We start from the raw sequence: 23,687 nt of genomic DNA, 5'->3' as shown, positions 1-23,687 counted from the left end.
GAAGAATGGATGAAGAAAGTGTGGAATATATACATATTAGAGTACTACTCAGCGGTAAAAAAACAATGACATCTTGAATTTTGCATACAAATGGATGGAAATAGAAAACACCATCCTGAGTGAGGTAACCCAAGCCCAAAAAGATGAACATGGGATGTACTCACTCATAATTGGTTTCTAGCCATAAATAAATAATTCGTGATCCTATAGAAGCTAAATAAGAAGGTGAATCCAAAGAAAAACATATAGTTATCCTCCTGGATATTGGAAGTAGACAAGATTGCCGGGCAAAAATTGGGAACGTGGGGATGGGGTGGGATAGGGGGATGGTGGGGATGGGGAGAGAAAAGTGTGAAGTGGAGGATGGGGAGAGCTTGGGGGAATGGGATAGTTGGGATATAGGAAGGGTAGATGTGGGAACAGGGAATTATATATCTTAGTTAAGGGAGCCATTCTAGGGTTGGCAGAGACTTGATTCTAGAGAGGTTCCCAGGTGTCCAGGAATATGCCCCCAGCTAGTTCCTTGGGCAGCTGAGGAGAGGGAGCCAGAAATGTCCAGATCCTATTGCCATACTTATGAATATCTTGCATACCACCATAGAACCTTCACCTGACGATGGATGGAGAAAATGACAGAGCCCCACATTGGAGCACTGGACTGAGCTCCCAAGGTCCCGAAGAGGAGCAAAAGGAGGGAGATCATAAGCAAGGAAGTCAGGACCGTGAGGGGTGCGTTCACGCATTGAGACAGTGGGACAGAACTAACGGGAGATCACCAAGTCCAGTTGGAATGGGACGGATGGAACAGGCTACCGAACCGGACTCTCTGATTGTGGCTGATGGTGGAGGAAGACTGAGAAACCAAGGACAATGGCGATGGGCTTGGACTCTACAGCATGGATGGGCTCACTGTGAGCCTTGTCAGTTTGGTTGCTCACCTTCCTGGACTTAGGGGGAGTTGGGAGGACGTTGGACTTAACATAGTGAAGGGAACCCTGATGGCTCTTTGGCCTGGAGAGGGAGGGAGTGAGGGTATGGGTGGAATTGAGGGGAGGGAAAGGGGAGGAGGAGGGGAGGAGGTGGAAATTTTTAATAAAAAAATGAGGGAAAAAATTAAAAAAATGTTATAAAACCCACTTTAATAATATTTACTTCCCCATTATTCTTATTTATTCCACCCAATAATCCCTTTTTTCTCTATTCATTTTACTGCAAAAATTTATATTTGCTGCTTATGGAGGATGGTAGATAGAAGCATTTACAGTGTGGTGTGGGGTGTACGTGGTGTAAAGAGGTAAAGAATATTTGTTTAACTATGTAACGATGTGTTGTGTTTGTTTAACTGTGTAAAGAGGTGTTGCATTTGTCTGTGTTGTGGAATACTTCTTTAGCTATATAGAAATGCATTGCATCTAATTAATTATGTAAAGATGTGTTGCTGCTTTGCTTTGTCTGCTTAAGGCACTTGATCGGTCTAATAAAAAGTTTAAATCCTAATTAATTCTCATGCTGTGGCTGAAATAACTAGCGTGTTCTGTCAAAACAAATATTACAAGGTCCCACTGACCTTCATGTACCCTTAATGTAATTGTGGAATTTGCTTAAAAATGCTGTATCCCTGAGCTTTGACACCAAGAGACTCTGATCACGAGTCCAAATAAAGGACACATATACTCAATGACTAAGGAAGAGTAATAGGTGGAACTTCTCAATAGAAAGAATAAGTAGGTGGAGTGATTTAGATTTGAAAAGAAAGAAAAGGTGATGCCAAGGAGATGTCAAGGGCCAGACAGACAAGGTGGAATCAGGAAAAGAGGACATATAGAATGAAAGAGAGGTAAAAAAGTCCCAAATAAAATTGTGGATGAATAGAATCAGGACAAATTAATTTAAAAGAGCTAATGGAACAAGCCTACATGTTTTTATTTGGATGCTGAATTGGGGCCTGCAAAAATCCCAACTATAGGTAGGTCCAGATGTAGTAGACATAGCATAAAGCATTTATTTATATGTTTTATAAGGTGTGAGAGTTAGAAATATTTTAATTCATTGTCAAACTTTTAAAGTATTTGATAGAAAATGCTAATATTAATGTTTCTTACACTTCTACTGAAGAAGTGAACACAGGATTTTTACTCATAAAAAGGAAGAATGGAATAAGCCATTATTAAGCAGTGTTGAATGTATTGAGGGAATGCTTTAACATGAATTTAAACAGAGGGGTGAATAGAGAGAACAATAGGGAAAAGATTAAGCCTAACTTGGAATGTTAACTTCTCACAAGAGCCAATTTAACCGTTTCATAAGAGTATTATTTTTGTGACTCTTGAGGGACATTACAAAGAGTTGTTAACAGAATGTTACGTGAGATGATAGGATGGTTACCAGGAATTGAGGAAGATTAGAGCTTATAAAATCAAGCTAACAGGTAGCTCAGAAGAATAAAAATGGAGTTAAGATGTTCTCATAGTAAATAATCTTGAAGTCCTATTTGTGAGACGACCAGAAAATACCTGGGGAAGAAAACCACCAACCTGGAAGGTTACATGTGCTCAGATCTTAAACACTGTTTAATGCTAATTTAATATTGTTATCTAACAGTATCTGTTTGAAAAAGAAGTCATGCTTGGACGGAAGGCATCTATGTTTAGTAAATGAAAAATGTCACACCTAAAAGAAGTACTGACTGCACCTAAGGAACTTCAGAGCAAGTTTTGCTAAGGATGTTGGGAAATTTACTCTCAGTTGCAAGAGAATCAAATAATATTTCAGAGAGTTTCTTTACAATTCCCAAGTCCTGATAACCTTCTCAGACATTCCATTCTATTTTTCTTAAATTTAATTTGGGATTCTTTTCTGCGTTCAAACTACATATCCTCTGAGTGGTAAAAAGATTAGTGGAGCTCCCATGGGAATTGAGGATGACAGAAATGAGCTGTTTGTCCACTTAAAGCGTATAATAACTACTCTCTTAGACTTCGTTTTGTGTCTTGCAGGCTGCTGTAATCAACACAGCGTTCTTTACCTTTTCCTAAGTATTCCATTTAGGTGTTAAAAGATAAAGTTCATCAAATTTGCTATAGCATTTTTTTTCCATGGGATCCTGAAAAACTGAATTTTATCATGGTGTTTCAGTAGTCTACAGATATTATTAGGAAAAATGAAAGATTTGTCTTTAAATGTATTAGCATTCTTAGAATTTTTTTTACATTAAAGACTCTTGAACAGTTTTAATTTTAGATGTGGCTAAGAGTCATTTCTATCTCAAGCGGTCTCTTTCCTCATTTGTCTTTTTAGGTCTGGCAATTTTATGCGTTTCAGAAAAACTTTGATTATTTACGTACTTTATAAAAAATGTATTACCTGTTAGTCCCTTGTAATTCACAATTCCATTTCTGTCTTGTACCATGACATCAATTGTTATAATTCTTCACATTAAAAAATGAAGCACCTTGTTTGAGTTTTGAAATGTCACTTTCATTTCCTACAGACTCACATTTTACTTTTGTTGACTTCCAATATAAAACTCAATCCATGTAGGATTTTCTTATCTTATTCTCCTTTTTTCTTAGACTTTATCATTATCATTTCAATTCATCGTACATGATAAGGAAGAGTTATGTTTAACTCGCTATAGACACAGAAGAGATGAGAAAGAGAAAAAGAGAGAGAGAAACTTTGAACTGCTTTGATGAGAAAACTCTATATATCAGTAACATTTTAAATGTTTTACTGACATACAGGAAAGAATTTTTGTCATTTTTATTTAACTTTATTCTTAATTATCAGTGGAAAAAGACAATTATTCATGCAAGTACATAGATTTTTTTAGGCACTTTTGATGATGACCTATGTGAAAGAATCCATGTTGTCTAAATTATTTCTGAGATTTTATTTAGACATCAATAAAGGAATACAGTGTTTTGTAGTGAGGTGCTGTGGGCAGGCCTGCTTTTCATCCTGCCCAGCTCCCGGCCACCGGCTAGCTTGTACCCCGAAATAACAACACACAAATTGTATTCTTTTAAATACTGCCTGGCCCATTATTTTCAGCCTCTTACTCACATCTTGATTAACCCATATCTAATAATCTGTGTAGCACCACGAAGTGGTGCCTTACCGTTTAGTTTCTAGCATATGTCCATCTTGGGCTGGAGCTTCATCGTGTCTGGCATCTCTCTGAGGAGAGGCACAGCGGTCTGTGTAACTTAGGAGAGGCGTAGCATCTGACTGAGCCATCTACCTCACTTCCTTCTTCCTGTTCTGTCTACTCCACCCACCTAAGGGCTGGCCAATTAAATGGGCCAGGCAGTTTCTTTATTAGCCAATGGGAATCCTCCATCAGTGTTTTCTGGTTTTGCTTTTGGCAAATGTTCAATGATGTTTTAAATGAAAAGGGTCAGACAAAAACCCTTTTTTTTCTGCAGAAATGCTTCTCCTCCAATCTACCTAAGTTTTGACATGTTAACATTTGGGCTCGTGACAGGTGTCTAGAATTTCAATATCAGTCCATGCGTTCATTATCACAAAAGGCAGTGAGTGACGATAGGAAAGAAGGAAAGTGGATTGATACAACACTACCGCCAACACTAGAATCAGATGCTATTGCCCTAACCAGCAATTGTAGTGTGAAGCGGCGGGGGCTGTGTCCCGCCACCCGGCCGCCGGCTAGCTTTACACCCGAAATAATTACACGGAAACTGTATTCTTTTAAAACACTGCCTGGCCCATTATCTGTAGCCTCTTATTGGCTAATACTCATATCTTCCTTTAACCCATATTTAGTAATCTGGGTAGCACCACGAGGTGTGCCTTACCAGGAGAGATCTTAACCTGCGTCCATCTCGGAGAGGAGCAGCATGGAGACTCCTATGGCGACTGCCTGAAGCGTCTCCCCGACTCTACTTCCTTGTTCCCACAATTCTGTTCTGTCTACTCCACCTACCTAATTTTCTGTTCTCTTAAAGGGCCAAGGCAGTTTTCTTTATTAATTAACCAATGAAAGAAACATAGACAGATAACTCTCCTCCATCATTTCCCCTTTTTCTGTTTAAACAAAAGAGAAAGGCTTCAACTTTAACATAGCAAAATTACATATAACAAAACAGTTATCAAGTAAGTAATACAGTTACAATATTTAAATCTATTTTATCTTTTATCATAACTAAGGAAAGCTATAACTATCTATTTATTCTTCAACTCCATCAAAGACTCCAGAAGGATATAATGCTACCTAAGTAAACAAGAAATAAGTAACTTATAAAACTCTAGAAATGACAGAGACAACTCGCTGCCTGGACAGTCACCCAAAGTTCCTCTGTACCGTTGGGGCATCCATCTTCAGCCTTCAGGCCCATAGTGTCCAGCAGACTTTTTCATGAAGCAGGAAATTCCAAAGACAGTTCAGTCACTTTCTGCTGTGTCCTGCAGAACGTCTCGCAGACTCTTTCACGAATCAGGAACCCTGAGAGACCATCTCACCTTTAGGCAAGTTCAGCAGTCCTCTTTCTGTGGGTTCCTTGTGTCCAGTTTATGCAACAGTCCAGGCAAGAGCAGTTTCTTGCCCAAATGGCTAACAGACTCCATAAGTAGCCTCTTCGATGCCCATCTTCCTCTTGAAGTAGATTGGTGCTGCCAGGAGCAGACGTGTCTCATTGTCATGAAAAACCCTAAGTTATTAAAACATTAAATGCCATATTCTGCAGTCTTTGAAAGATATGAAGAATGTCTATCTAACTGAAATATATCTCTACATATCTAGAAAATCTAATAACATGACTACAAGCTTAACTATTATCAATGATTATCCATTAACAACCTATATTTCCTAATTATACATTACAGTTTTTAAAATGAACTACAATCACAATAGCTTAATCAAGATCAGAAATACATATACATATAACAAATTGACCTTAAAATCCATACCATTGCAAATTATTCATCTCTATATCATATCCCCCTTTAAATGTAAAAGAACATTTATAAACAATATTTGGGAATGTGGGCGCAGTTATTTCTCTCCAAACTGCTTCCTGCTGAGTGGGGGCGTTGTTATTTAGGTCTTTCATGGTATAACCTGTGTGCTAGGTTCCTCTCAGTTGGCAGTTGAGCGAAGTAATTTTTTGAGGGTGTTCACAGCAACCTTTCAGGAGGGCGTGGTCTATCATACCATATTGGGATAGAAGCAATCCACAGAGTCTCGTCCTCTGTGAAAACAAAAGAAGAAACTCTTTTCCAAAGCATCATGTTCTTAGATCCAAATCCTGAAGTCATACCGTTAAGATGTCCATTCTGGTCTAGCCTGGCAGCCCATATAATGAAATGTCTCTCTGTACTTAGCTCCTTTACAGTCAAAAAAATCAAAGAAAACACAACAAAATACATAATCCAGACTCTCTGTGAATTTTCCATTTCTACGTGGCTTATTTTTACTCTATCACTTTACTTCTTTTAATCTATAACTATCTGTACTCTGTCTCTTTAAAGACTTTAACCTTTTCTTTTTAAGGCATTAACTTTATTTTATATATTTTTTTCTCTCTTTTAAGCCTACGTGAGCCATTTAAAGGCCTTCTATGTCTGAATCTTTTCTATTGTGAATCTGTAATTTTTTACTATCCAGGAGCATTTCTTAAAAGGTTAACCACTTCTTAAAATAATACGGTACTGCCTGTTTACAGCCAAGTCTAAACCTTAACTGCGCTGTTATCATGGTAATTACGATAGTTCCTGCCTGAGATCAGTACAGTTCAGCATGGCGGAGCAGAGCCAAAGCCGCTCCTGCCTCAGTCATTTGGTGCCCCTGAGCCGCACACAGTTACAGGCACACAGCAGTCCACATTGGAGCCGCACTCAGCAGTTTAATTCCGAGACTGAGCATGCAGCACAGAAACTCTTTTAATCCAAGTTACAGCCAAATCAGATGCGCAGAGCACTGCGCAGACTGAAAACACCTCTCTCTCTATGGCGGCAGGAATCCGCAAACGCTGTCCCGCTCGCCTAAGCCTGATTCCGCCATCTGCCCAGGTGCAGGCGGGGAGCAGTGAGCCATTGGCATGGTCTCAGAGTACTTTCTTTCCGATACCAAGCAGGCAAGGTTTTTAAGTGGATTTAGTGACCACGTTGGAGCGCCAATCTGTAGTGTGAAGCGGCGGGGGCTGTGTCCCGCCACCCGGCCGCCGGCTAGCTTTACACCCGAAATAATTACACGGAAACTGTATTCTTTTAAAACACTGCCTGGCCCATTATCTGTAGCCTCTTATTGGCTAATACTCATATCTTCCTTTAACCCATATTTAGTAATCTGGGTAGCACCACGAGGTGTGCCTTACCAGGAGAGATCTTAACCTGCGTCCATCTCGGAGAGGAGCAGCATGGAGACTCCTATGGCGACTGCCTGAAGCGTCTCCCCGACTCTACTTCCTTGTTCCCACAATTCTGTTCTGTCTACTCCACCTACCTAATTTTCTGTTCTCTTAAAGGGCCAAGGCAGTTTTCTTTATTAATTAACCAATGAAAGAAACATAGACAGATAACTCTCCTCCATCAAGCAATCATTATCCCAAGAACATTTTGACATTTGTCATATGAATCTCACTTCATAGACTGAATGCTCTATATTTTAATTTATTTGACGTTTGTGGTTTCTTACAAAGACCAGATTGTGGCACTAAATCAAAGCTGTTTCTGAATTTAATCACCTCCCATGAAAACAAATTTTCTTTAGTATGATGATGTTAGTACATTTTATCTTTTGAAAATGGAAAGATAATTAACACGCAGAAATAGAGAGTTTCAATATGATTCCAGGTCTTGGACGTGTTTTCCTTTGGTGTAAAGTTATGGAAATTATCTGTACTGATGACTTTTGCCATTTGCAATATAAGACTTCTTTTCACACTGGTGAATTTATTTTCAAAATTTAGTAAATCAAAAACAATCTTGAAAAATGTTTTATATATCTAAATAAAGTCCTTAAACCTATGACTATTTTGGAGATACAAAATTATGTTATATATTATGTTACATATTAATACATATGTTGTATGTATTGTAAGTGGAATTTCAATTAATTAAATCTGTATTTTTTAAAATAGGTTTTGTTTTGAGTCAGAGAATTTATGAGCGTAGAAGCGTTATTTGAAAATTCCAAATCTGGTGCTCACTTCGGCAGCACATATCCCCAAATTGAAAAATTGTAATGACATAGAAAAGATTAGCATGGCCGCTCTGCAACAAAGACACACGAATTTATGAAGCATTTCATAATTTCCCAACACCAAGCTATACTACTCTTGGAGCATCTATGCAAAGGATAATCCTTATCACAAGGACAACTTATTCAACTATTGCTCATCTATGCTCACTTTGGCTTTCTTCAGAATAGTGAGAAACAGAAAACAACCTAAATGCCTCTCAAATGAGGGCTGGATAAAGAAATTGTGATACATTCACATAACGGGGTATTAGTCAGTGGCAATAAAAATGACATCATAAAATTTGTAGGCAAATGGATACAACTAGAAAGAAATAATCCTGAGTAAGGTAACACATAGCAAAAATGACAAAAAGAATTGTATGTATTAACTTGTAAATGAATATTAGCTGTTAAGTAAGTTATAATCAAGACAATCTACAGATGCATAGTGATTAGGTAAAGAGAAGGACTATAGGGGGTAAATAGAATCAGTTATGAGGGTGAACTACAGCAGGTGGGGATAGGAGACATAAGATTAAGAGGGATGGAGAGAGGGACTGCAGGGCAGACAGCTGCAATGGAGAGGCATTGGAAGGGTAGCGTGGAAACCTAGTGCAGACAAAACTTCCTGGGATCTCTGAGGGTGACCTTACTAAGGATTCCCAGTGAAGATAGTTTCATAATTTTTTCTCTTGATATAAATTATCAATTTCAACATTGAGTAATCATGAATTAGAAAAGTATAATTTTATTGAAAATAAATATTATCACTCCTCAAGTGAGCATATATTTAATTTTGAAGTTATACCATAAAATTCTCATGAAATTTGGTTAAAAACTAACCCTCGATAATGTAAATTTAAATCACTCATTTAGTCTGATAAAACTCGCATGTGACTACATGAAATAGTTTCTCAGGCATGTCATCAGTAGGGAATAAAACCACTAAAACTACACTCTATGAATGGTTATGAAGGGGCAGACACTGTGAGAAAATGAATGGGAAAATATGAGTAATTCATCCTTTCACCAATTGTTATGTATTGATATTCATTATCAATATTACTAATCTTAGGGCATGATAGTCTATGATCTAAACATTTTTAATATTAAAAATAGAAAAAAAGAAAGAAGAAAGGAAGAAAGACAGAAAGAGTGAGAGAGAGGAAGAAAGAAAGAAGGAAGGAAGGAAGGAAGGAAGGAAGGAAGGAAGGAAGGAAAGGAAGAAAGAAAGAAAGAAAGAAAGAAAGAAAGAAAGAAAGAAAGAAAGAAAGAGGAAAGAAAGGAGAAAGCCTTTACTCAAAGTTGTTTTTTGGAATGGTGTTTCACTAAAATAATAGAAATCCTCAATAAAACATAAGCTAAATTTCAGTCAATTTCCCCATAGGGGAAATTTCCAATTTGGAGGGAAGAATGAGGCTTTGTTGTTTCTTTTTCTTTTTTCTTTTTCTTTTTTTTTTTTTTTTTTTGCCCTGGCACAGTAGTAAACTACAAATAAAAACTAAAGTACTTGGGTGTTCTTATAATACCTAAGTCAATCAATTAGTGTTTAGATAAGACAGTACCCCCACAGAGCCTTATACCTGGGATTTCTGCCAAATTCTGAAGAGAAGAGGGATGGAAATCAAATCACTAAGGAAGAGGCCACTGAAGATATATTAACTGTGTTATTAAGTTGGTGAACTTGAGGGGAAAATTAATATACACAAAAACTGTTTGAAAAGTGTTCCAGTAAAAGAGATTTAACATGAAATACGTTATCTTGGGCAGAAGATAATATAGTTTAGTATGAAGCTAACACATGTGCAACAAAAATTACAGTTACCATTTCCTTGACTATAGTTAAAGTCACAAAATTCTGTTTGATTAAAGTTATATGATTCATTCTGGCTTAATAAACAAAGACAGGAACGTTAGAAAATGCTATAGTTTGGCACCCATAATTTATATGTGTGTGTGTGTGTGTGTGTGATATACTTCATTTAAATAAAAATAGTCATAAATCAGAGAGAGAAAAGTAAGCTTGAAAATCAAGAAAAGAAAACACTTTAATATGGTTATAGGCACGTGTGACAAAGCATGTAGCTTATGACCATGATGAAAGAAATGGCATATTGAGCTACAACTAGCATGTTCCAACATATACAAAAAATAAGAACTACATACATAAAGACAGTCTAATGATGTTATAATTAACACATGTATTTTCTAAATGAATAAATAAATTATGAGCTATTCATACAGGAACATTATTTTAAACCCTTGATTATATTTACAGACCTAAAAGATCATCTAAAGCCTTATAATTTTGAAGAAGTAATTGTGTGTTATTCTTAAGTAATAGAATTATTTTCCAATAATTGCACATGATACTAGTAATTATATATTAATATCTGTGTAATTCTTCAATTGACAATGTAGTTAATAATTTAATTAGTAATTAATTAACAATAAATTAACTTTTACCCAGGGTTGTTTTAAACAAATTATTTTCTATTATTTTGAAAATGGCTGAAGCTCAGGTTCACAAGCTGTTTTATAATCTACCAAATTGCCATCAATTTAATCAGAGACTAAGACTATGTCACAGAATCAGGCAGATATCTTTTCAAAAAATGTCCTGTCCTTCACAGTGAGAGAGGAAAATTAGAAACAGAGGCTTTATTTTTAAAATAAATTCTCTGGAATAAAGCCAATTTTCTGTTTTTCCTAGTAAAGGTAATCAGTGATTTGTTTAGTAACATAAATTATCTGCAACTGATATATTTTTTTCTCATAAAAATTGCTTAAACAGGGGAATAGGCTTGAACCAGAGACCTCTGTGAGTCCAGGCATGAGTCTGGGATCTCCCAGGAAGTAGGCCTGAGCCAGGACCTCTCAGGGTTCAGGCACAAGTCTAAGACCTCTGAGGGAGTAGACCAGAGTTAGAGACCTTTGATGGGACCAAGCCCAAGCTTGGGATCTCAAAAAAACTGGGCCCAGACCAGGGACATATACAGTACAGAGCCTATATACATTTCTCCATATCTCTCAAGAAGTAAAGCTTAAAATTCCAAACACTAGATATAAATATAAAATTATTAACAAATGACAGATGATCAAATATAAAACCTAAGATCTGAAGAAACTCATAGCGACATATTTTCTGATTTTTTTTTCTGTTGCATTTCTCTAACATTGTGGTTGAAGAAGGCAGCAAGACAGATGATCATATGCTTTGCAGTCTAATTGTATATCTCTTCAGCTCACTGAAAGTAAAAGTCAGCAAGAGCTATATAATCACACCACAAAGACAGAGGATCACGGTGTGTCATATAATAAAAAACAAATGAATAAAGAAGGCAATGTAAAACACATACTAACCAGAAATACAACTGATATAATACTTGCTGCTTGACTAATTCAAAGAATTTATTGAATGTATTTAAGTATATTCAATATATTTAAAGGTAAAAGCAAGTATCTCAGAAAACTTTTTTCTGTAGAGAACAAAAAATATTTAAAAATATTTGAAGACTAGTGTTTCTTTCCCAATCCACTGCCAAATAAAATTATGTGCCCCAGCCTCACCCACCAAAGCAAGTATTCTAAAATACTGTATAATTAATGCTAGAAAAGCATAATCCAGGCCTGCCATTTTGCTGAGAGTGCTAATGCAGAGTTATTTGTGCCATTTCTTCCGATTCCTCCCCACGCCACAGTTGAAATCTCTTAAGGAAACCAAAATCCCACCTTTATTGACAGAGAGATGTGCTTCACTTGGGCTTCTCATAAATGGCATAGAGAAGACCTAGTGAAGGGTCGGGATTCTCCAATTACAAGGAAGCAAGAAGAACCCTTTTACTTCAGTATCAGACGTTATCATTTGGGTGTGGAAACTCCTCTTTCCGCTCGCTCTCTAGTGAAGATGCCCTTCTTTTCAGGGTTTGTGTTAGTCGTGGCTTTCTAGACGACCAGAACTGATGAATGAACATAGAAAGAGAATTTATTGAAATGGCTTACAGGCTGTGTTCCAGCTAGTCCACAACGGCTGTCTCCCAATTGAAAGCTCAGTAACCCCCTCCTTGTTCAGTCCACAAGGCTGGGTTCTTAGCGAGTCATCGGTCTATGTCAGAATCCTCAGGATTTTTTACGAATTATAGGCTCGATGTCCTTTATTTGTGGCTAGAAACCAATTATGAGTGAGTACATCCCATGTTCCTCTTTTTGGGCCTGGGTTACCTCGCTCAGGATGGTGTTTTCTATTTCCATCCATTTGCATGCAAAATTCAAGATGTCATTGTTTTTTACCGCCGAGTAGTACTCTAATATGTATATATTCCACAGTTTCTTCATCCATTCTTCCACTGAAGGGCATCTAGGTTGTTTCCAGGTTCTGGCTATTACAAATAATGCTGCTATAAACATAGTTGAACAAATGCTTTTGTAATATGATTGGGCATCTCTTGGGTAAATTCCCAATAGTGGGATTGCTGGGTCCTGGGGTAGGTTGATCCCAAATTTCCTGAGAAACCTCCACACTGCTTTCCAAAGCGGTTGCACAAGTTTGCATTCCCACCAGCAATGGATGAGTGTACCCCTTACTCCTAGAGAAGCTATATAAGGTGAACCCAAAGAAAAACATATAGTTATCCTCCTGGTTATTTGAAGTAGACAAGATTGCCGGACAAAAAATGGGAACATGGGGGTGGGGTGGGATGGGGGGATGGGGGGATGGGGAGAGAAAAGGGTGAAGTGGAGGATGGGAAGAGCTTGGGGGAATAGGATGGTTGGGTTATAGGAAGGGTGGATATGGGAATAAGGAATTATATATCTTAGTTAAGGGAGCTATTCTAGGGTGGGCAGAGACTTGACTCTAGAGGGGTTCCCAGGTGTCCAGGAAGACGACCCCAGCTAGTTCCTAGGGCAGCTGAGGAGAGGGTGCCAGAAATGTCCAGATCCTATTGTCATACTCATGAATATCTTGCATATCACCATAGAACCTTCACCTGGCATTGGATGGAGAAAATGACAGAGCCCCACATAGGAGCACCAGACTGAGCTCTCAAGGTCCTGATGAGGAGCAAAAGGAGGGAGATCATGAGCAAGGAAGCCAGGACCGCGAGGAGTGCTTTTACCCATTGAGACAGTGGAACAGATCTAACGGGAGACCACCAAGTCCAGTCGGAATGGGACTGATGGAACAGGGGACCAAACCGGACTCTCTGATTGTGGCTGACGGTGGAGGGGGACTGAGAAACCAAGGACAATGGCGATGGGCTTGGACTCTACAGCATGGACAGGCTCACTGTGAGCCTTGTCAGTTTGGTTGCTCACTTTCCTGGACTTAGGGGGAGTTGGGAGGACCTAGGACTTAACATAGTGAAGGGAACCCTGATGGCTCTTTGTCTTTGGAGAGGGGTGGAGTGGGGGTATGGGTGGAAGGGAGGGGAGGGAAGGGGGAGGAGATGGAAATCTTAAAAAAAAAAACGAGAAAAAAAATAAATAAACCATGAAAAAAACAAAACAAAACAAAACAAAACAAAAACAAAAACAAAACAAAAAAAAAAAAAAAAACAGAATCCTCAGGAACTAAGCCCTCTATCGGTGAAGCAAGAGTGAGTGCAACCATTCAAAAAAAAAAAAAAAAAAAAAACCACAAATCTTTTTTTTCCTTGTCCTTTATATAGAGTGTCACAAAGTGTCGCCCAAGTTTAGCGTGTTATCTGATCTCAAGTGATCTGGATTTTAGAGAAGTCTTCTCACATCAAATGATCTGCTTTTCTTCCGACATCAAATTATACAGTTAAGTAAATAAATCTAGCACAAGTGTGTCTAGCAGTTTGCGTTTTTTTAGATAATTCCAGATGCAGTCAAGTTGTCAACCAAGAAGAGCCATGAGAGGATGCTAATAAAGACTGAGTGAAGAATATAGATTCCTATCAACATCTGATACAAAGTAGGGAATTGCCAGAATCATCCTTTCTTTCCTTTAGGAAATATCATAACAAAGAAAGGTAAAAATTATGAGTTTTATAACATATAAATATCAAGTGTCAGTAAGAGTTATCTTGTCAGACAAAAATATAGATCTTTCATTAGTAAAAAAGGTGCATAGTTATTGATACTGATATAAGAGAGATTTTGGGTTTACTTAATTGTTTTAAAGGTAACAACACACAGCTACAGGTATGTTTTAAAAGGAGAAAAACACAAAACCATACTAAGTAGAAATGTTAGGGCTAGAATTTCTACAGAAGAACCCAAATAGGAAGTTTTAAAGTGGATAGTCCAGTCAGCGAAAACATTTTCTGGCTTAGAAACTAGAAGTTGGAATCAGTGAGTTAGAAAATTGAATAATATAATCTATGTACTTTAAACAACACATTAAGGATAGACAATAGGCAAAATGACAGTTCAAGGATGCATGAGATGATGATAAAAGTATAACATTATACAGTTTAGTTTTGTGAAAATCCCTCTACAGGGAAGAAAGGCTATTTCAGCATGGGAGAAGATACTATATTTTGCATTATCTTGAAGAGGACCCATTGTTATCTGCCAAATACAATGAGCTCACAAACCAAAAGTAAATTAAATTTAAATTAGGACAATTAAAAGCTGATCAAAAGACCGGAGGGCAGTTTTAACCACAGATACCTTTCTCACATTGCTCTTTAAAAATGTAATGACACATTGTGTGGTAGGCATGTCTTTGATCTCAGCAATGGGAAGGCAAAGGCTGACACATCTCTATGAGTAGTTCACCCTGAGGTACACACAAAAAACTAATCTCACAAAAGTGACATCTCTAGACTCTTAACAAGAATGAGGGGAAATGACATACTTGTACATTATAAGAATGTGACATGGCAGAATTATGTGTAAAGGAATTAATTTCTTCAAAACAAATAAACTAACATACCAACAAAGTAAACAAACATGAAAACTGCAACGATCTAGAGCCAGACACGTGTACTCCTGGAGTTTCACAGCAGACACTTCTATACTCCCAAGACTAGGGTAATCAATGGAGAATATTGAGTTTGAGACAAGCACCGGTTATAAATAATTAAGTCAATGAATAAATCAAATTTCATGCAAAAATTCTTAATATTTTTCTAGCTATAGACATTCTTGAAGTAACTTAGATGAAATGACCTTGTCCTTCATCAGGTACATGCTTAATCAGATTATGATCTACCTGGAAAATCAAATACAGTTCATTAATAAATTCTTAAAATAATCTTTATGTAACTACATTATAACTATGAATAATAATTTGAAATTGTGGTAGTTTAAGTGGAAGAGTCGAGTGCAAGAAGGCAAGATCAGAGACTTCTGTGTTGATGGGCATTCTCTGCTTTTGATCATAGCAAAGTCAATACAGGATTTTATTACTCTGATGATTCTATAAGATACTGTTACTAAAGCAGCGTTCTAAAATAGAAAAATATATTAGAAGTGTTATAAATTAATAATAATCCCAATATAGTGTTTACAAAAAGGGGAAAGTGAGATGACTCGTTGGGCAAAGGTGCGTGTCATATAAATTTGGGAACAAGTTTTGAACCTGGAAGCAATGAAAAAGTAGAAAGAGGGAAAAAATTCTTTAAAAATTGTCCTCTGATATCCAAACATGTGCTATTGCACAAAGACACACACATAGAAATATGTACACAAACAGTAATAACACATGAAAAGATTAATAAGTTTAAAGGGGAAGAAAAAAGAAACATGTAAAACATACAAAGATTATTGTGCAAATTTTAAATGCAATATATTTTTAACTTTCTTCACAAAATATTTAATAGTTTTTTTGTAGTTTAAAAACAATAGAAATGCCTTTTATGTTACTTATTTGACCAGCATCCATCAAATATAGAATGTTGTGTTCAATCCATAAATTTTCATTAACACCACTGTATTTTTAATATTTGAACCTAAGTATTCTAATCTTAAATCTGAAATTCTTAACTATAATAGTTACTGCTTTTCATTAATTATAATTTCTACTTTGACAAGCTTCCATAATGCAAGTATATATTGCAGTAATAACCACAATATAGCCTCCTGGTGAGTTTGAAATTTCTAAAAAACATTAATAAGTTAAAATAAATAACACTATGGAGTTAGGTGTTAAAATAATTTTATATCTCTGCTGTATTGTTAACTAAAAAAGCTTTACATATGATGCTTCAAATCATGGTATCTGAATTTTTCTTAAGTATAAACAATCATTACTATCTGTGGTAGTCTGAATGAGATCTTTTCCCATGAATCTTGCCATTTAAAGACGCTGCTTGAAGAGGCTTAGGAGGTATAGTATTATAGTTTTAAATCACTGAACAGGTTAAAGCCTGGTGGTATCAAAAGATATACACTAGTTTGGTTAGATATGTCAGTTTCTTGCTTGTGATGTAAGACTCTTGATCACATGCCTAGCTTTTCTTTAAACCGGTTCTCAAGGAAACTGTCTGCTTAATACTACATAAATCATTAATAAAAATTCTGTTGCTCAGCTGGGTGGTGGTGGTGCATGCCTTTAATCTCAGCACTTGAGAGGTAAAGTCAGGAAGATCTCTGTGAGTTTGAGGCCAGACTGGTCTACAAGAGCTAGTTCCATTATGGGCTCCAAAGCAACAGAGAAACCCTGTCTTGAAAAAACAAACAAACAAAATTCTGCTGCTCATATTCTTTTCTGTACTGCCAAAATATATGAAGGTAAAACTATTGCATTTTTCACACCATTAAAGAGGAGTTATTGAATTAAGGTAATATAGAATAGGTTGGTCTTAGTTTTGATTCTTTTTTTATTTTTTCACTCATTTTACATACCTTCCATTCCCTTCTCCCTGTGATGGTGTAAATCACAAACAATCCCACACCAGTTTGGAATTATGATTAATAGAATGGTTATTTATTTAAAGGGGAAAAAACTTACAGATCACCGTCCCAGACAACAGCCCTCTGCGCAATCAGGAAGGGAGCCTAGTCGTCAGAAGCGGAGCCGGAAGCCAGAGAGCGAGCGGAGGGAAGTGGCCGCATTTTTAAAAAGACCACGCCCCAATGGGCTGGTAACTCAGCAGCTATTGGCTGAAGGAGCAGAAGGAGCTCCCGCAACACCTCCCCCTTTTGTTTAAGTAAGAGAGTTCTAAACCTACTATGAAATTATATACAATAAGCACAGATATCCTATTCCAACTAGCTTAAGTCTTGTATAATAAATAACTTGGCCAAGTCATGAGAGGAAAGTAACTACATTTATATAGTCTTCAACCCCATCGAAGATCTGAGAAGGAAAATAAAGTTACCTGAGTAATTAGGAAGTGCATTCAAACAACTTCTAAAACATGTAACAAATCACAGAGACAACTAGCTACCTGGACAATCACCCAAATTCACGTTTGCAGCGTTGAAGCAACCAACTTTGGCTAAGGCCTAACGTAACTGACATACCATTTTCAAAGGCAAGAAACTTTTCAGAACTATCTTACCCTGTCTTGGCAGGATATGACAGTCCTGTTTTATCCATTTATGGATGCTCTGTATCTGTCAGTGGTTGAGGTATGGGCATTTCTTTGCCCAAAGGCCAGTTCTTCCAAGAAGAAAGGCTCCACGTGGAGTGTCTTTGGTGCTCAACATTCTCTCGGGAATAGATTGGTGTTGCCAGGAGCAATTGTGTCTCACTACCAAATTATTTGTCTACCATGGAACTCTGAGTTAAATTAAAGGCCATTTTTCTACAGCTCTTTGAAGAGGTTGAAGATTATCTATCTATTCTGAGTATAATCTCTATTTATCTAACGAACCTGATTAGTCTAATTATAAATGACAAACATAGATGACTACTGATCTATATAATTCTCAATACCTATCTAACTTAAAGACTAAGACAATAAACAACTGTGCAATAAATGAGGACAATATCCCCAAACGTAAACAATGTCATTATACAAATAATATCAGAGGTAGAAATGTACATTGCAATATGATAAATATCTCAGTATGACAATTGTTTTAAACAGAGTTAGAAGCATACTCTCATACAATAGAGGTAGAAGCATACTCACATACAATGTTCAATATACAAGAATCAACACCAATGCAATTTTCTAATAACAATAATTCACAAATACCAATCATCCCATCAAACCAGGTAATTCCCCCCCCTTTTTTTTTCATAAACACCCCTGAGTCCATATAATACCTCCCCCATCCCCTCAACCCTATACCAACTACTAAATGATGTCCCTAAACCAGAGGGCAAACTCTGTTGGGAGAGGGGGCGTCGTCCTCTAAGATTGCTTCTAGCTGACATGGGGGCGACGTTCTTCTCAGGGGGTCCCATGAAAGCAAATGATGGTAAAATTCCCAGAATAACATTTGGTCGAGGAAATTGTAACTAGCCTCTGAGTGTTTTGAGGAGGTCCGGCCAGAGTGTTGTCAAAATTGTACACCATTTGAAACTGTCTTGTGTAGTTGGTACCAAAAAAAAAAACCAAAAAAAAAAGGTCTAATTTTAGCGCTATTAAAAACATGACGTCATAGTAACCAGGTGAAATTGATGTTGTGGGGCCCCATCGTCATCCTGGAAACTTCAAAGATTACTGAAGGAAAATTTGTTGTTTGTTACAGGAAAGGTAAACATTATCTACAAAGACATATACAGACATATATATTCGATGGAAGGTATAATAAAGACAGACACAGATATGAGGAAAGGCAAAGAAAGTTTATCAAGTATCATCATCATCATCATCATCATCATCATCATTATTACTATTATTATTCTGTCCCATTTCATGGCTCCTGACCTGAGACAGAATCTCTGAGATATCTCTTATCAACAGGCTTGGAATTGAAGAAGGACTGAGCCATAGTCCAACTCCAAAACCAGCTCTATATACATATAAATAAAAGCATAGTAATGTATATATATATATATATATATATATATATATATATATATATATATTTAAAAATTGTTTTATACTTACTAAACCTATTCAGGTTCTGTGTTGATCCATATTAGGTTGTAACTAGTGTCCATCCATCAGTATTTAAATATCCAGGGTCCCTTAAGTTCTTTGAAGATGAGTGGTTTCCTGTGGAGATAAGAAAAGAACCCTGCCCCCAACCTATATGCTTTTCTTACCATCAGTATGATCATCATCCTTGTGAATGAATTATTTTTCTTTTCCAAGGGGCTTCTCCTCTTCAAACCGAACCTTTATTAATTTTGATGGTATCCACAATTTTTCCTCTCCTGTGGAGACAAGAGCAAAACCCCTTCCCCAACGCAGCACATCTCCTGGCTTCCATTGAGAGGTCAGCACATCTTTGAAATAAATTGGTTGATTTAGTTCAGCAGACTTTTCCATTATCCAATGTCTTTCTGCCGCTGTTGTTCCTTTCTCATTAGCGTTAAGAAAATTCAAGGTTAATAAAGCATTATGCAATCTATTTCTGGGGGTATTTTCCGTCCCTTTTTGTTTGTTCAGCATATCCTTTATAGTACGATTTGATCTTTCTATAACTGCCTGACCTGTAGGATTATTTGGTATACCTGTAATGTGTTTTATATTATAATAATCAAAAAAGCGCTTCATTTTCTTAGATACATATGCTGGACCATTGTCTGTCTTTATTTGTGCAGGTATACCCATGATGGCCATAACTTCTAATAAATGTGTGATTACTGAATCGGCCTTTTCTGAGCTCAGGGCAGTAGCCCATTGAAAACCTGAATATGTGTCTATGGTGTGGTGTACATATTTTAATTTACCAAATTCCATAAAGTGAAACACATCCATCTGCCAGATTTCATTCCTTTGAGTACCCTTTGGGTTACTCCCTGCAGGCAACGGTGTTTGATTATAGAAAGAACAAGTAGGACATCTCTTTATAATGTCCTTAGCTTGTTGCCATGTAATGGAAAATTCTTTCTTTAGGCCTTTACTATTGACATGATGCTTTTTATGAAATTCTGAGGCCTTCAACACACTTCCAATCAATAATTGATCAATCTCTGCATTACCTTGTGCTAGAGGACCAGGCAGACCCGTGTGGGACCGGATGTGTGTTATGTACATTGGACAAAGCCTATTCCTAATTATATCTTGTACCCGGATAAACAATGAAGTCAACTCTGTGTCATCTGGAATAAATTCAGCAGTTTCAATATGCAAGATAACTCTTTCTGCATATTGTGAATCTGTAACTATATTAAGAGGTTCTTTAAAGTCCCTTAGCACCATAAGAATGGCATATAATTCTGCCTTTTGGACAGAATTATAAGGGCTTTGTTCCACCTTACTCAATTCATCTGACTTGTAACCAGCTTTCCCTGATTTATTTGCATCAGTATAAAACGTACGGGCTCCAGTTATTGGAGCATCACGTACAATTCTAGGAAGAATCCAAGAAGTTCTCTTTATGAGGTTAAGTCTATCACTTTTGGGATAGTTGCTGTTAATTTCTCCCAAAAAATTAGCACAAGCTCTTTGCCATGGTTCATTGTCTTCCCATAACTTTTTTATTTCCTCAGTAGTAAAAGGCACTATAATTTCTGCTGGGTCTATACCTGCTAGTTGACGAAGTCTCAGCTTACCTTTTATAATTAATTCAGAGACTTTTTCCACATAAGTTTTTAATTTTTTACTTGGTTTATTAGGCATAAATATCCACTCTAAAATAGTATCTTCCCTCTGCATTAAAATCCCTGTAGGAGAAATTCTGGAAGGCAATATGACTAGGATGCAGCTAAGATTTGGGTTCACCCTATCCACATGTGCCTCCTGTAATTTTTCCTCAATCATTGTCAGTTCCTTTTCTGCTTCAGCTGTCAGTTTTCTGGGACTATTCAAATCTTTATCACCATCTAAGGTTTTGTTTAAATGAACTATTAGATCAGGTGTTATCCCAACAGCTGGTCGTAGACTGGAAATGTCTCCTAACAATCTTTGGAAGTCATTAAGAGTCTGTAACCTGTCTCTCCTAATTTGTGCCTTTTGCGTTTTAATTTTCTCTAACCCTATTCTGTAACCTAGGTAATTAATAGAATTTCCTCTTTGAATTTTTTCAGGGGCAATTTGTAATCCCCATTTAGGCAAGACTTTCTTTACTTCTTCAAACATCCTTTCTAAAGTATCTTTATTTGAATCAGATAACAAAATGTCATCCATATAATGATAAATTATTGACTTGGGAAATTGTTTACGAATTATTTCCAATGGCTTACTTACAAAATATTGGCACAATGTGGGACTATTGAGCATCCCCTGTGGGAGGACAGTCCATTGATATCTCTTAGTAGGCTGAGAATTATTATAAGTAGGCACTGTGAAGGCAAATTTTTCTCTATCCTTTTCTTGTAAAGGTATAGTGAAAAAACAATCTTTCAAATCAATAACTATAAGAGGCCATCCTTTTGGTAATAGAGAAGGCAAAGGAATTCCAGATTGTAGTGGGCCCATAGGTTGAATTACCTTGTTGACAGCTCTTAGATCTGTCACCATTCTCCATTTACCAGATTTCTTTTTTACAACAAACACAGGAGAATTCCAAGGGCTGGTTGATTCCTCAATATGGTGAGCATCTAGTTGCTCTTGTACCAGCTGTTCCAATGCCTGTAACTTATCTTCAGCTAAAGGCCATTGTTTAACCCATACTGGCTTCTCGGTTAGCCATTTTAAAGGTAGAGCTGTTGGTACCTCTAAAGGTTTGTTAGTTGCTTTATGTTCTTGTACAGCCTGAATGGCTGGTGACCTTTGTGCATGGTACTTTATTACATCCTTCCCAGAATTATGAGTTCGTGAGACTGCAGGAATGTTAATCTGGGTATTCCATTGTTGTAGCAGGTCACGGCCCCATAAATTTATTGCAATATTGGCTATATATGGCCTTAGTCTTCCTATTTGCCCTTCAGGCCCTATGCATTCGACCCATCTTGTGCTTTGTTTTACACGAGACAGGGTTCCAATTCCCAGGAACTGAACATCTACCTCTTGAAGAGGCCAATTCGGATGCCAAGATTCTGGAGTAATGATACTTACATCCGCACCTGTGTCTAATAAGCCTTCAATAAAAATGCCATTTATACAGACTCTTAGCTTTGGTCTTTGATCATTAATAGAAGTCTGCCAAAATATACGTTTACTCTGTCCTACTGGATTTTTTGACTCGTCCTCCACATGTAATTCATCATTTAGACCAGTATTACTTTTTACAGCAGAAATTGGAGCTTTTAGTTTTCTTGGTGAGGCACGTTCTCCACTGTGACTGGGAATGACTGGGCCACTGTTGGCTTGGGGGCCTGCGAGAGGCCCCTCAAGGGGTTTCCCGATGGTATCGGGTTTCCTTGTCTGTCTGTTGTTGACCTGCATTCGTTGGACCAATGTCGGCCTTTACCGCATCTCCTACATATACCTGAAGGCCGAGGTCTCCTATTTTTGTCATTCCCAGAAGAGATATTATTCCTAGAAGTTCTTTGTCTGCAATCCCTTTGCAGATGCCCTAATTTACCACAATTAAAACACCTGGCAGTTTGATGTCTCCTCATTGCTTTGGAAATTGCTTCTCCTACCCAAGATTCATCATTATAGCTAAACGTCTCAACATTCATCGTATGCTGAATCCATTCATCCATAGGTGCTGATCTAGACTTTAAAGGCCCAATTATCTTTTTGCAATCTACATTTGCATTTTCAAAAGCTAGAGATTCAAGAAGTATTCGTCTAGCTTCTGGGTCTGTTACCCCTATGTCCAGAGCCTTAATTAATCTTTGCAAAAAGTCAATAAAGGGTTCTCTCTGTCCCTGCCTAATCCTTGTATATGATTCGACCCTTTTCGCTGGATCTTGTATCCTATTCCAAGCATTTAAGGCTGCTTGGTGACATAGACATAATACTTCTTCGTCGTAAAGAGCTTGGACCTGTGGATCAGCATATGCTCCTACACCAAGAATTTGATCTTGGGAAACCTCCACACCTTTTGCTCTTCCTTGCTGTTCCATATGTTTGGATTCTTCTCTGAAATAAATTCCAAACATCAAGGAAGGTCCATCATCTAAAACTGCAGACACTAACTGAGAGAAATCATGGGGGGTAGCTCTGACATTAGAGGCCCAAGTCTTTATCATTTCCTTAACAAATGCAGAGTGCAAGCCATAATTAACAACAGCCTGCTTAATTTCTTTTAGATCATTCAGTTCTATTGGCTTCCATCTAGCATCTTTGACTCCCTTTGAGCCTTTGGAAGTTGATGCTTTGTCAGAATTAATTACAGGGTATGTCGCTAAAACCCTGGGTAAGCCAGTTCTAATAGCTGGTGGTGGCATTGTAGCCTGTCCTTGTGCCTCCTTACTCTGTTCACCAGCTCCAATAAGTTCTTCAATCTTTTCAAATCTTTTTATCATCATCTCTCTTAAATCCTGAATCTCCTGACCTGTATGTGTTTCTAGTGATTTCACTAAGGTATCAAATTTTTGGTCTCTATTCTGTACTTG

The 23,687-nt window shown here is 37.3% G+C and overlaps 1 non-coding gene across 1 annotated transcript; it reads left to right on the top strand.

Annotated features, from left to right (window-relative positions):
* The first annotated feature begins 8,171 nt into the window (after positions 1-8,171).
* LOC119806048 lies at positions 8,172-8,275 on the top strand. The gene has a single exon (XR_005284093.1). It is a non-coding gene; the product is annotated as a U6 spliceosomal RNA (small nuclear RNA).
* The last annotated feature ends 15,412 nt before the right edge of the window (positions 8,276-23,687 follow it).

Source organism: Arvicola amphibius, chromosome 1 (assembly GCF_903992535.2).
Source record: "Arvicola amphibius chromosome 1, mArvAmp1.2, whole genome shotgun sequence".
In the NCBI taxonomy this organism is placed as follows: domain Eukaryota; kingdom Metazoa; phylum Chordata; class Mammalia; order Rodentia; family Cricetidae; genus Arvicola; species Arvicola amphibius.
Note: the sequence above shows the minus strand (reverse complement) of the source record. Positions and strands in the feature narration are given on the sequence as shown.